The sequence below is a fragment of the Galeopterus variegatus genome, unplaced genomic scaffold, assembly GCF_000696425.1.
Source record: "Galeopterus variegatus unplaced genomic scaffold, G_variegatus-3.0.2 Scaffold13943, whole genome shotgun sequence".
Taxonomy (NCBI): Eukaryota; Metazoa; Chordata; class Mammalia; order Dermoptera; family Cynocephalidae; genus Galeopterus; species Galeopterus variegatus.
Window position 1 is genome coordinate 24,085 of NW_007740054.1, and position 1,756 is coordinate 25,840.

The window sequence follows — 1,756 nt, forward strand, 5'->3', positions numbered from 1 at the left end:
CTGGCTTCCTATGCTGCCCCAGCCTTCTGGGAGGTCCCTTTCTGGGCCTCATTTTCCTCGATTGTGGCACAAAGGCTAGACAAAATCTAAAATCCTTTCTGGCCATCCATAAGTCTGTCCAGACACTCTGAATTCTCTCTGAATCCAGGGAAAATTTCATATTCTCCTAAATAGTATCTTGTGCTGGCTTAAAAATGTGTTGACGATATATCCGTCAATGTGAAGAAATGCTTGGGCTGGGGCGTGGGGCTGGGCCAAGTGTTTCTAGGAGATCAACTGGATTCCAGCCAACCAGATGCGGGATAGGAATGTGTGTGCCTGTGAAACCAGGAGACCTCCTGGTCGAGAGGAGACACAGGGAGCCACACGGGCAAGGACAGAGACCCCGGCCTGAGGACAGAGAGCGAGACGCCTGCTGCCACCGCCACCAGGCCGCACTCACAGCAGAGCACACCGGGTGGCGATCCCAGCTGAGCGTTGCTGCTGTTTTACAGTAATCTTCTCTGAGATGTTTGGATGTGTCCCAGGCTTCCATGATCCTTGGATTCCTGGAGGAAGAAGGGGGATGGGGAGAAATTATTGTCCAGCAGACCAGCTGTCCTCGCTCCCCAAATATTTGCTTCCAGGCCAGCCAGATTCCCAGTGGGGAGCCGCATGGCTCCCGAGCTTGGCTTGGCCAGTTACCCGGCCAGACGTGGTGCTCCCNCTGCCCCCTTGGCAGGTCAGGAGGAGCAGTGTCTTGGGTGGTGAGGGAGATGCTGTCCCCAGCCCAGCAGAAGCCCATCCCTTCGTCCCGCACCGAGAGCCGAGAGCCAGCGCCTGCGGCCTCACTCCTTAGGAAGACGAGCCGGTCTCAGAGCATGCAGACTTACTGTCACAAGGGCTACGTGGCTGGTTCTGTGGGATCACTTATGGGCTCATGTCCTTGGACACTGTGGGGCCCACCGGGGCAGGACGGGGGTGAATGCCTGAGTGAACAGCTTTCATCCCCAAACCCCGACACTGGCACTGACCGCAGCAGCACCGGCCTCTCTACCCTCTTCCTCCTCTGGGGGCTGGAGGTCAGGTGCACACGTGTTGGGAGGACCCTGTCCTGTCCTTGGGGGGCTTGGAGCCACTGGGCAGCCGTGGGCAGGGAGTCGAAGAATGAGGTGCAGCAGAGGTGGTGGTGAGGTGCTGGCCAGGGAATCCTGTCCTTGGTGACCACCACCCTCTCCTAAGGGCCCAAGAGAGGTGTGGATAGAAGAGAGCAGAGGCTTTGGTCCATGTGACAGTTTTTGCTGATCATGTCCCTCAAAGTGGCCCAGGCCACACACTCCCGGGTGGTGTGAGTCTAGGACATGGTGGCCTTCCCATTCCCTGGCCAGAAACTAGGGGGTGTCACTCAGCTGCTGCAGGATGTGAGGCTGCAGAGGCGAGGGCTGGTGGCTGCCTTTTGCCCCATGGTGAGCCTCGCAGGTGGGCGGTAGGTGGGAGCGTGGTCAGCCACAAATGCCAGGGGTCTTGGGGACCACAGCCTCCAGCAGAGCTGGGAGCCAGCAGCCTGGCTTCCTATGCTGCCCCAGCCTTCTGGGAGGTCCCTTTCTGGGCCTCATTTTCCTCGATTGTGGCACAAAGGCTAGACAAAATCTAAAATCCTTTCTGGCCATCCATAAGTCTGTCCAGACACTCTGAATTCTCTCTGAATCCAGGGAAAATTTCATATTCTCCTAAATAGTATCTTGTGCTGGCTTAAAAATGTGTTGACGATATATCC

At 56.9% G+C, this 1,756-nt stretch overlaps 1 protein-coding gene across 1 annotated transcript in view; it reads left to right on the top strand.

Moving 5' to 3' along the window:
- Positions 1-1,756, top strand: part of LOC103581790 (sarcosine dehydrogenase, mitochondrial-like) — a 25,345-nt gene that overhangs the window by 23,018 nt on the left and 571 nt on the right. The window lies entirely within an intron of this gene.